Consider the following 13,250-nt stretch of genomic DNA (forward strand, 5'->3'; position numbering starts at 1 on the left):
TAAGGGGAATGTAAAGTACTTGCTTGGTGGCTTAGGACCATTCATAGCATATCTCATTCTGGTTTGCGAAATTATGCAATTAAAGGTAAATGGTGAACAATGATGGAGCATCAAAGTTCCAATTCTATTATCTCTTCCAAGTCAAGGACTTTATACCGATATCAATTTCCTAAGATATTTCATTTTTATTTTAAGCAATGGTAGACCAACTTAGAAAATTTTGTCCCTTCACTACAAGAAAATGATTGAATGACAACTAATTTAGAAACCAAAAATAAATAGTTTCTATAGTAACTAATTTAGATACCATTTTATAAACTAAAAATTATTGGTTACTAAAATGGTATCTATTATTAATAAAAGTTATAATATAATTAGATACTATATTTTTTATAGTTAAAAATAAAAATAAAAAAAAGTTTTTTATAGAAACCAATTTTTTAGTCTCTTGCTAAAATGTAAATGGAAACCATTATTTTAGTCCCTTTTAATCTATTTTAGAAACTAATTTTTGGCCTCTAAAAATAATAAAAGTAATCATATAATTAGATACTTAAATTTTTAGTCACTATTATTTAAATTTAAATACTAATTTTGAACTAATTAAATTTTATAAAATTAATTATTAATTCTTAATTTATAAAATATTTTAAATTGATATGAATAAATTTACTAATTTATTAATTTTAGTTTAATATTAAAATAATTAATATCAATTTAGAAATTACATTTAAAATAATATTTTAATTTTATTTAAATATAAAATTAAATTAATATTTAAATTAAATTTTATAAAATTAATTATTAATTTAATTTAATTTTTTTAAAATTTGAGAGAATAGGTTGCAGGGTTGTAGGGTTTGAATTTCAAACTCTTTCTTTCTCTTTATTTCTACATTTTCCATTCATCTCTAACTCTCATCTAACAGTAACATATTCTGCAATCCGAATTGTACCCTGCGACGGCAACGTTCCCGACCAGAACACGTGACGACAACCCTGCGACGCGACGGGAACGCATGACAACAACCCTACGACGGGAACGCGCAACGGAAGCACACCCTGCGACAGTAACACGCTCTGCGAAAACGACGCTTCTCTGCTCAGAAGGAGGCTCTATTCTTGCTCTATTGTAAGTTTCAATTCGTGCTCCATTCTCGCTCTGTATTTTTTAATTTTAAGGAGATATCATATTTGATTTTGAATATTTTATTTTCAATGTGAAGTACTTTGTTTGTTTCCTATGAGTTTTTGGTAAATCTCTATACTCACGGTACTATTTTCGTATGAGTCAATATAGTTAACTAGCCCTTAAGCAGCTTAAGTTATTCACAACCCAATCATTTTAAGACAATCATGTATATATTTTATCCTGTTCCTTGTTATTAAAAAGAATTAATTTTATTAAATTCCAATCATAGTATTATCTTTGTATTTTTTTAAGTTTTAACACAGATGATGCAATTCAACATGAATCCACATGTTTTAATAATTAATTTCTTATACTTCAATTTGCATGCCCTTCAATGATTAGTTTTTCTAAATTCTGTTTTTGGTGGTCAATTGGTTTTGATGTATTATTGTTACTGTTTTATACCTCCCTTTAAGTTTCACATAAGCTTTTTGAGAAAATTTTCCTAGATACATCTATGTTGTCTTGTTCTAGCAAATTATAAGCGAGGCAGTTTTCTGTCAACAGCTGCTACTATGAGCTTTGTTTTGTTTGAGAACTACCTTGATGATAGACATCATAGAATCAATACAAGTTTTTCCTTAGTATTATTTTTTTTTCTACATTAGTACAAGGTTTTTTCTACCTTGATGATAGACATCTTTTTCTTTTAGTCCGAGGCACACCTCTGGGGCTGCAAGTTTTCTTCAAGCGAAAAAAGGTTAGAAATTTTTTATTTTAGTCATTGTATGTTCATAGTTTAGGGAATATTTTATTGTTCTCAAATAAATTAAACAATGACAGATTATAAGACTTTCTTTTATAGTTGAATGATGCATTGTGTTATACGACAGATTATGGATATTCGTCAAAATCGAAGTTGGATGTATGATAGATTTATGTCTGATAGAAGTGGATATAAAGATGCATTTTTAAAAGGAGTAGATGAATTTGTGTCCTATGCATGTGAAGAAACAATTGTCAAATGGAAAAATAAGGTGTCCTTGTTCTAAGTGCAAAAATCTAAAGTTCATCTATTTTGAAGAAGTTAAAGTTCATCTTTATAAGAAAGGATTCATTCCTGAATATTGGTATTGGACATGTCATGGAGAGAGTGACCCAAACATATGGATAGATACCAGTCCTGAGATTTTCAGTACAGAGGAAGGACACCTCAATAGATTTGAGAGCATGGTTTATGATGTTGTTGGTCTAGAGTATGAAATAGATCATGATCAAGAAATGGATGACACTCTAATTATGAATGAGACTCCAAACATAGAAGCCCAAAAGTTTTATGAACTATTAGATGCAGCCCAAAAACCATTATGGCCCGGATGTAATAATCACACTGAATTATCTTTTGTTGTTAGATTTTTGACAATTAAATCAGAGGGGAACATGTCTCAAAGATCTTGTGATCAAACATTAGCCCTTATGAAAGAGACACATCCTATTGGTAATCTTATTCCTAAAGATTTCTATAGGACCAAAAAACTAGTCTCAAAACTTGGCTTAACTGTAAAAAAAATTTATTGTTGTGTTGATGGTTGTATGTTATTTTACACTGATGAAGAAATGAAGTTAAAAGAATGTAGATTTTGTCACAAACCACGTTTTCATATACGAGGTGTTGGTAGAGATAAATACAAAGAGGTTCCTGTTAAAAGAATGCATTATTTACCTCTCATTCCTAGGGTTAAGAGATTATATGCCTCCATGAGTTCTGCTCCACATATGAAGTGGCATCATGAAAATAGACGAGAACCTGGCGTGTTGTGTCATCCATCCGATGGTGAAGCTTGGAAACATTTTGATAAAATGTATCCTGAATTTGCATTTGAACCAAGAAATGTAAGGTTAGCTTTATGTTCTGATGGTTTTTTACCTTTTAATAATTCGACTCCACCTTATTCTTGTTGGCCGGTAATTATCACTCCTTACAATCTTCCTCCAGAATTATGCATGACTACTCCTTTTATGTTTTTGACATTAATTATCCTTAGGCCACATAGTCTAAAGGGTAAAATTGATGTGTATTTGCAACCATTGATTGATGAGTTAAAACAATTATGGAATGGAGTGTTGATATATGATATTTCAAGAAAACAAAATTTTATGATGAAAGCTACATTAATGTGGACTATTAATGATTTTCCTGCATATGGAATGTTGTCGGGTTAGAGTACATCAGGGAGATTAGCATGTCCATACTATATGAACCAATCAAAGGCTTTTAGATTGAAAAGAGGTGGGAAAATTTCTTGGTTTGATTCTCATCGTCAATTTTTGCTTATGGACCATTCATTTAGAAGAAATAAGGATGCATTTTATAAAAATCGAATCGAAAAGTCTCAACCTCCAAATTTTTTTACTGTGAATGAATTGTGGGAACAAGTTTGTTTTTTCCCAAAAACAACTGAAGTTAGTCCTTGTATTTGTGATGAACATGGTGGGTCTCATAATTGGACAAAACAAAGCATCTTTTGGGAGTTGCCTTATTGGAAAACCAATTTGATAAGACATAATCTTGATGTAATGCATGTAGAGAAAAATGTCTTTGATAATGTCTTCAACACGGTGATGGATATAAAAAATAAGACCAAAGATAATGTTAAGGCGAGAATGGACTTGAAGGAATATTGTAAGAGAAGAGAACTAGAACTACAAGTTCAACCTAGTGGAAAAGTCTTAAAGCCTAAAGAAAAGTTTGTTTTGTCCAATGAACAAAAAAATATTGTTTACAAATGGATTAGTGAGATGAAAATGTCAGATGGGTATGCCTCAAATTTGCGTAGATGTGTAAACCTAAATCAGAGGAAGTTGTTTGGAATGAAAATTCACGATTGCCATGTGTTAATGGAGATGTTATTACCTATTGCTTTTCGTGCACTTCCCCATCAGGTGTGGAATCCTATAGCTAAATTAAGTAAGTTTTTTAAGGATTTGTGCTCAACAATTTTGAGAGTGGATGATTTGTTATTAATGGAAAAAAAACATCATCATTACGACCTGTAAGTTGGAACAAATATTTCCTCCTGAATTTTTCAATTCCATGGAGCATCTGCCTATTCATCTACCTTATGAAACTAGAGTGGGAGGTCCTGTTCAATACCGCTGGATGTATCCATTTGAGAGGTAATTGTTTACTTCATTTAATGCAGACAATTTTATATGTTAGTTATGAGTTTAGTAGTTAACATTATGATTTTGTATAGGTACTTGAATAAGTTGAAACGAATGGTTAAAAACAAATCCCATGTAGAGGGATCTATTTGTGAGGCATACTTAAGCTTGGAGACTTCTCATTTTTGTTCATATTATTTTGAGTCACATGTTCAATCAATGCGAACTAAAGTTGGTCAAAATGATTTTGGAGGTCAAAATGACACGAGCCAAAAAACTTTATCAGTTTTCAATCATGTTGGTCGTCTAGCAGGAACTTGTAAAAGTCATTATTTGAATGAGAAAGAGTTAGCTACTTTGCATTTGCATGTCCTGCTTAATTGTGAGGAAGTTCAGCCATATATTGAGTAAGTATTTTAATTTTATATCTCATTTATTTATTTTGTTAATAGTTTTAATGTATATAAGAATGTATACAATGAAAGACACTTTGTGCAATATTTGGAAGCATCTATTCCAAATATAAGTAGAATTGATATTGATGGGAGAATTGCATCTGAATTTCCATTTTGGTTTCAAACATATGTAAGTATTATACACTTTTCTTCTGAATAGTTTTATTAATTATGAAAAATAATGATTTTGGGATTGTTATTTATAGGTTCATGATAGAAATAACTTAGTACAAAATCAACATTTGCATCACTTGGCATTGGGCCCTCAAAAAAGGGTTCATACTTGGCCCATATACTTTGTCAATGGTTTCAAGTTTCACACGAAAGAATGGAGTATTGGTAAGAAAATAATCAACTGTGGAGTTTGTGTGAAGGATGATAATGAAAAATACTATTATGGTATTATCAAAGAGATTATGCAAATAGAATACTCAGGAGAACCAACCAAACAATTAGTGGTATTTAACTGTGAGTGGTTTGATAATACCATTAATCATGGTATAAAAGTTCAACCCCAATATGACATTGTGGAGGTTCATTGTCAAAGAAGATATTCAAATTTTGATCCTTTCATATTTGCAACAAATGCAATTCAAGTATATTATGTACCTTATCCAGAAAAAATAAAAGAAAAGGTTGATTGGTGGGTGGCTATTAAAACCAAACCAAGATGTACAGTTGATGATCGATATACATTAGAGGTTGCTTATCAAGAGTCAACAACTAACGTTAATATCACAACAAATGAGGAGCTACTTGGTCATTTGGTGGATGAAGACGAGTACGAGGAAATAGATGACGAAACACATTTTGAAACGTGCTTGGAATTATAAACAATTAGGCTCTATGAACAATTACTTGTCCTCTTTCTTGGCAGATTCTTGACAAGTCTTTTTTGCTTTATCTTGCATTGCCTGCTGCAATTTCACAAACTGAATTTCTTTTGCTGCTAGAGCTTGCTGAATGACTTGGATTTGGTCCTGGAATTTTTTGTCTTTTGAGTTCATCTACAAAATAGTATCAAAATGATCAGTCATAGAAAGATTTTTTATATCATACACATTTTGCATATTCATATCAAATTGATCAGTCATTGAAAGGTTAGAAAATATGTGAATGATTCTGGCTTTAGACACTTTTCTGTATTGGTATTCATTAATAATGTTACTTAGCAGCCATTCATTTAAGATAAATGGTTCTCTTGTGACTGGTTGGAAGTGTATTTGTCCATGAGCTGCGTCAGTTCATTTTCTAATTTTTATTATTTTCTCTCTCTCGAACTCTAAATGCATAATCTCCTTGTACTAGGACTTATGAGAACTATATATATATATGAAAAGAATGATAATAAAGAAACACATTTTGAAACATGCTTGGAATTATAAACAATTAGGTTCTATGAACAATTACTTGTCCTCTTTCTTGGCAGATTCTTGACAAGTCTTTTTTTTGCTTTTTCTTACATTGCCTGCTGCAATTTCACAAACTGAATTTCTTTTGCTGCTACAGCTTGCTGAATGACTTGGATTTGGTCCTGATTTTTTTTTTCTTCTGAGTTCATCAACAAAATAGTATCAGAATGATCAATCATAGAAGGATTTTTTACATCATACACATTTTGCATATTCATATCAAATTGATCAGTCATTGAAGGATTTTCTACATCATACAGATTTGTATATTCCACATCATACAGAGTAATATATGTTTGTTTTCTTGATCAATATTTTATTGATGTTAACAGGCAGAATTTACACGTAAATTTGAAGAATTAACACAAAGTGCATCTGTACAAGGAATTCCCCCCCCCCCCCCCCAAATGAGTTAGATGTCTGGTGTGATGTAGTTGGAACCAAGAATGGGAGGATATATGGTCTTGGAATGGAATCTACTGTTATTGGAGGTAGGTCTTACTACCTTGGCTCTCCTCAAATGGGTGGATACAAAGTCAAGAGCTTGATGAACTTAAAAGATATATGGAATTAGTTAAGAAAGAAAGAGATGAGCTTCAAATCAAAATTTTAAATATTGAGCAACTTTTTGAGAAAAACAATGCAATGATTCGACAATGGATGGATAACATTAATCGTTAATCAATGCCACCAAGTTTTGAGGAAACTCAAGATGAGGATGAAACACAAGCACCCAGTCAACCACTCAGTCCTTATCAATGTAATTTGTTACACTATTCTATATATATTTTTAAATTTCAATCTTGCTAATAAATTTAATTTTATATTTTTTTACAGGTAGATGATTATATAGAGGCTCTTCATGGAATAAAGTTCACACAAAAAAACGATAGATTAAGCTTTTTACTTTTCAAGCGCCTTATTTGAATAATTTGTAATGATTGGCAGCAACTCTTAGCTTCTACATTGCATAAAATTAATGAGCTTGTTTGAATCATTTTCAATGACAGCATAACTGTTGTTTGAATCATTTTCAATGACAGCATAGTTGTTGCTGCAGGATTATAATATGTGTCACTATCATGAGTTTTAAAGTCCTTTTATTCTTTTTTTTTATGCAGTTTTTTCCCAACTATGCCAATCTTTTTTGCTTCACTACTAGGAACTAAAACTATAGTTGGTAGAGGGTAGATAAAGTAAGAGTGAGTATGATAGTAGGTGCAGCTGTGTAAATTTTAATACTTGATACATCAAATGTATTGATTTTTATACTTGATAAATAAATAAATAAATAATAATAAAAATAATAAAATAATATTTTATAATAAATTATATTATTTAGAGACCAATATAGTGACCATTTTTTGGTATTTATATATTTGGTCACTAAATGAGTTTCTATATATTTTGGTCACTAAATTGGTTTAAATAAAATTGGTTGTTAATTTGGTTTTTATATAATTGGTCACTAAATTAGTTTCTATATATTTGGTCACTAAATTAGTTTCTACATATTTGGTCACTAAATTAGTTTCTACATATTTGGTCACTAAATTGGATTTTATTTAATGGTCACTAAATTGGTTTTTAAATTAGAATCTAAATTGGTATCTAAAATTAGCGACCATGATTTTAGCCACTTAAGACTATTAGTTTCTAAATTAGTTTCTAATTAAGTTAGTGACTAATTTTATCATTTTAGAAACCAAAAATTTAGTTTCTAAAAATACTTTTTCTTGTAGTGCTTCTTTTAGTCTTTGTGTGAGATAGATTTAATGATGAATGATTCATTTGCAACTTAATTCTAGTGAAAAATGGAAAAATAAAATATTACTCGCTAAGAGAAATTATCTTTATTATAACATTAAAGACATATCTTTATAAAGATTAATTATTTAAAATTTTCTTAAGTGGTTAATTATGATTAGTTATTTTTTAATATTTTATATTATAAAATGAGGGACTAAATTAATGTTTTAAAGCGTCAAGTTGTATAGGGACTAAAGTCATGTTTTTTCTAAATCCTATTAATAACAGGAACCAACATATACTAATAATTAAAATAAAAACACTAATGGAGCTTTTTTTTTTCTCATATATACTAATGCCTGAATCAGTAAAATATAGAATAAATAAATAGGTAAAACAAAAATAAATTGAATCACCGCTTCATCTTAATTATTAATGTCCATCCAATGTTTGTTGTGAAACTGAATTTTAAAATATTATTAATTAAATTAAATTTTATATTTAATTAAAATAAAAATAAATTGAATAATCAATTTTTATATTTGATTTCAATTTTTTTTTCTAAATCGAACTGATTTTATTAACAGTTTTACATATTATTTAATTTTATTTGAATAAATTTTATTTGAATTAAAATAAAACTAACTTAAATAATTGATTTTTATATTTGATTTGATTTTTTTTTTAAATCAAACTGATTTATTAATAATTTTAAATTTTCAATATGATCTTTAACATAATTATTATAAAATTAGTGAAAACACAAGTGTGAGAGCGTCTATATATCCATATTTTTAATTTTTTTTCATAAATTTATATGTATCTACATTCTATAATATTTGATATTTGACAATATTTTTGTATCTACATTATTTGATAACATAACACTCGGGTATCACATATTTAAAGACAATATCACTCTTTTGAAATCAGTTAAAAAAAATATTTTATAATATTATCATTTGCATTTAAAATTTATCAATTTCATATTTTGAATATTTTTTTTTCTTAAATTTTATAATAAAGAAATATCACATAAGTTCCTTTACAAATAAATTAATATTTTTAATAAATATGAAATTTATTTGAAATTAATATATACCCTTATATGTTTATCTTATTATTTATTAACTTACTTTTCTTTACTTTAATTACTTTTATCAAAAAATAGTATTAAAAAGTTATATAATATTATTTAAAAAAATTATTTACAATTTTTAAATTGTCTAATTAAAAGTAAATATAAATATTTAATTTTTATAATTTTTAAAATGTCTTTAGTTAGGCAAAGACTAATATTTATACAGTTATTAAAGAGTGTATTTATGATTGCAAAATGTGAAAAAAATTTGAGTGATAACAATTGTGACATATATATTAATTTAAAGAAAAATTATATAACTAATCATAATTAATTTATTTTACATTATTTTTTAAAAAATTTTAAAATATTAATGTGGTATAAACATTCAAAATCTTAACAATGAAAGATGGAAAATATATAAGAAAAGAAAAAAAAAATCCTAACATTAGTTATTAGTTTTACAATTTTAATATAATTTTAAATAAACTATTATAAAATTAAACACTCTCAATTTGTAACAATTTATTATTCAGTATATTTAATTTTAGTGTTATTTATATTTTAACATCTTATGTTTCTCCTTGAAATTAATATATAAATATCGTTTATCTTATTAGTAATTAACTTAATTTTTTTTACTGTAATTTTATTAAAAAATGGTATTAAAATATTATATAACCTTATTTAAAAAATAAATTATTTAGTTATATAGCAATAAATATTTTATTTTATTAATTTATTTTAGTTATCTCTACTCTATACCTATATATATATATATGAAATTCTTCATTACAATTGTTTTTTTTTATAAATTTATTTTTCTATTTTATCTTTATATCAATAATTTATTTTATTATTTTATTTTGATTATTTTGTCATTTTATAATTACTTAAATTTAAAACTAAAAAAATAGTTAATATTAAATTTGAAAGAACTATTTGAGAGGTGCATTATATTTATTCTTAATTATTTTCCACTATTGTAGCAGTTTTAAAATTTATTTAAGAAACAGTTTTTATGATTCTTCACTACACATAAACCACTTATCCTACTTCCCAATTTTTTTCTCTTTACTTCCCGCGTACCTACTTTCCACATTATTTTTTTTACCATACTTTCCACATTTTTTGAAAAACTAATATATTATAAAAAAAAATGAGGAAAAAAGAGAAAACTGGAGAGAGGAACAATGATTTTACATAATGATGATGATAATGATATTTTTTATTTACAATATACTATAAATTTATATTGTTAATATAAGTGTGATAATAATAACATTATTTATTCGAATTTTAATATTAAACATATATATAAATGATAAAAAATAAAAAATGCGGATACACAAGCGCTCTCTGTGCCCGCAAGTAATAATAATAATATTAATGTTAAGAAAAATAATATTAATATTAAGAATAATAATAATAATAATAATAATAATAATAATAATGTTGACATCTAACTCTTACATTAACATTTTTCTATAGTCTTCAGAATTAATCGTCCCAAAAAAATTTTCTTCATACAAAATGATGTTGACAAAGTTATTCACTAAGAGTATGTGCATTCTCTTTTTGTTCTCAACAACAGTTTTGACAACCACCGACCTAGTTGATGGGCATTATCGTAAACTTCTTCATAATGATGGTGATGTTCCTAAGGAACATCATAATTCCATATATGTTTTCTTCAAAAGTTTGGACGTTTATAATTACTTTTTCATAGTTCTATTTGTGCTCATTGTCATGTTTTTCTTTACCTACTATTCTTTCTTAAAGGATGAATCTTTTACGCCACCACCACCACCACTATCACCACAACAACAACATTGATGCACTGCATCAAAGTATAAGTGCCCATGTTCAATAAGTATATCTAGGACCATTAGGTTATTGATTTAGTATGATTTATCTTATTAGTGAGGATAGTTTTCTATTTATTTAGTCATGATTGTGTAACACTTCTTGTTACTAAAAAAAAATAAAAATTCCAATTCTTGTTTATCAAAAAAATAATAATAATAATAATATTAATGTTAATAAAAATAATATTAATAAAAATAATAAAAATAATAATAATAGTAACTATAGTAGTAATAATAATAATAACTCTCAACCTCACCTCCCTCTACATAAACACCCTCTCTCCACATAAACACACACTCTCTTCCACATAAACACACTCTCTATCACGTAAGCAACATCTGACGTCCTTAGGTGAGACTTAACGGAAATGACCAATTTGGATACATTTTTAAAAATATAGGGGATCAAATTAATTTTTTAAAAAACCACGGTACTAAATTGAATATTGACCCCAAATATAGAGACGAATAAGATAATTAAATTTTTTTCTTTCAGTAGACAAACTATAACTTTTCACTTTCTAACACTCTATATAACAAAATACAAAAACTTAAACACTTTATATGATATTATATAAAATAAAGAATAAAGTAGTTTGGCCGAGAACACTATCTTTCTTCATAAGCTAGAATTTTTCTTTTTAGATGTAAAAATATTTCATATTTATCCTTAGAATTCTTGTTTTCATTCCTTGTAATGAACTTTAAATTCGTGCCTTTTTACAAAAGAAATAGTCATTTATGACTATCAAAGACTTGGTCAAACAATGTTAGATGTTGCATAATTTATGTGTTTCAAATCATTATCTTTAACTAGTTTCTCTATTGTGTTGTACTTGTATTCTTTTCTATAAGATTATATTTTCATTAGTTTTGAAATTCTTATTTTTCTTTGAATTTGAATTTTGATAAGTAGTAAGAGTTATGTTTATGAAAGCATATTCTTTCACACCTGAATGTGTATAAAATTGTGTTTCTAAAGACTAATATTTACTAATATGTTTCTTATACTACTTTTTTATTAAGTGCTTATTTATTAACATTTTTTTCTTGTGATTTCTTTCTTTGCATCATTAATTGATAATTTAGTATAATATCTTGCTTTTAGCATACCCATCAATGCATTTCTAAGCATATTGTTCCGATATAATAATTTATTGCTTTTGAGCAATACATATGCATGTTTCTTTGTTCTTTTACAATTTGCCTTTGATGTAGCTTGTACTTTTCTAATAATCACATTTTCAAAGTCAACTATCAATTGCAAGTTACAATTTTTTATTATTGAAATTTATCTAGGTTGGCACCAAATTTGTAAACTTATTTTTTAATAAAAAAAAGTTATTATTTTTTCCATGTTTTACATAATATATTAAAAATATTATTAATTAACTAATATTTAATATTACATTATTTTTTTCAAAAAAACAAACCCTTTGGATTAGTTAACACTAGAATTATCTTATTGTTGAACTAATCTCTTAACAAAATTCAACCACAACCACACCGACCAAATACCGCTAATCATGAACTGACAAGAGCATAGTAAGCAATTATTTTTTACCCAAAATAAATATCATTTTTTAATTTTCTAAAATCAAAATTAAATTGTATAATTTATTGGATTTTAAGGTTTTCTCCAATTTGAAATGCATTCCATTGAAAATTTCAAGGAAGTAGAACCGAAGGATAATACCTAGATGAGAGCATCGATAGTGAGCATGAAATGTGAGCACAAACTACACAAACCTCGACCACAACCACAATGAATGAACCATGAGCATGAGACAAAATACAAATCATGAAGTGGATATAAAGTTTAGACACGCTTCTTAAATAGTGTGTACATGTGTCTAACATGTATCTGAAACCAACACACGTATGACATGTATGGATGAAATGTTCAATTCAAAAAATATTTTTTAGGTTTCTGACCTAATTCTGATACAACTCCAACGTAATGTTAATAAGAGCAAATACAATAATTTTTTTAAAAACTCAAACTTATTGTGTAAGTTTCTATTATAATTATAGAAATAAGGAATATATCATATATAATCAAGAATATTTAAATTGTATATGTATTAAGGGGATTTTTTTTATTCTTATATCATATCATATAGTAAAATTTTTAGAAGTTGTTAATTTTTTTAAATGAATATCTCGATTAAAGTGTCCTTTTCAATGATGATGATTGAGAAGAGGATGAATTGTCTTAAATTAATTATATCATATTTTCACTTTTTACATTTTAGATTGATCACTACAAAAAATTCATTAAATAGCAACCAAATTTAGAGACCACAAATAATAGTTACTATATTAACTAAATTATATACTATTTTAGAGACTAAAAAATTATTAGTATCTAAAGTGGTTTCTATTATT

General features: G+C 26.7%; 1 pseudogene; it reads left to right on the plus strand.

The window, feature by feature from the left end:
- The first annotated feature begins 2,028 nt into the window (after positions 1–2,028).
- Positions 2,029–4,708, plus strand: LOC137834526 (uncharacterized; annotated as a pseudogene).
- The last annotated feature ends 8,542 nt before the right edge of the window (positions 4,709–13,250 follow it).

The sequence above is a fragment of the Phaseolus vulgaris genome, chromosome 11 (assembly GCF_051622355.1).
Source record: "Phaseolus vulgaris cultivar YP4 chromosome 11, ASM5162235v1, whole genome shotgun sequence".
Taxonomy (NCBI): domain Eukaryota; kingdom Viridiplantae; phylum Streptophyta; class Magnoliopsida; order Fabales; family Fabaceae; genus Phaseolus; species Phaseolus vulgaris.